The sequence below is a fragment of the Frankliniella occidentalis genome, unplaced genomic scaffold (genome assembly GCF_000697945.3).
Source record: "Frankliniella occidentalis isolate FOCC.00 unplaced genomic scaffold, Focc_3.1 Scaffold24, whole genome shotgun sequence".
In the NCBI taxonomy this organism is placed as follows: Eukaryota; Metazoa; Arthropoda; class Insecta; order Thysanoptera; family Thripidae; genus Frankliniella; species Frankliniella occidentalis.
In genome coordinates, this window is record NW_026267154.1 from 2,400,636 (window position 1) to 2,400,913 (window position 278).

Consider the following 278-nt stretch of genomic DNA (forward strand, 5'->3'; position numbering starts at 1 on the left):
CTCGTTTCGGCTCTCCGTGTCGTACACTGTTAAAAAAACCTACAGGAAATTGCTACAGTGCGCCCTGTCAATTTGTCACTACGCCCGCGACTGTTATTTTTGATTACAGTCCACGCGGTACAGGATGCACTGTTACTTCGCAAACCGTCTTTTTGGTCAATACAACACTTGACTTCGACACTGAAGTACAGTCCATATCATAACAGTCTGGAATGTACATAAAATATACAGGATGGACTGTAGTCGAACTGTACTTCCTTACAGCATTTTTAACAGTG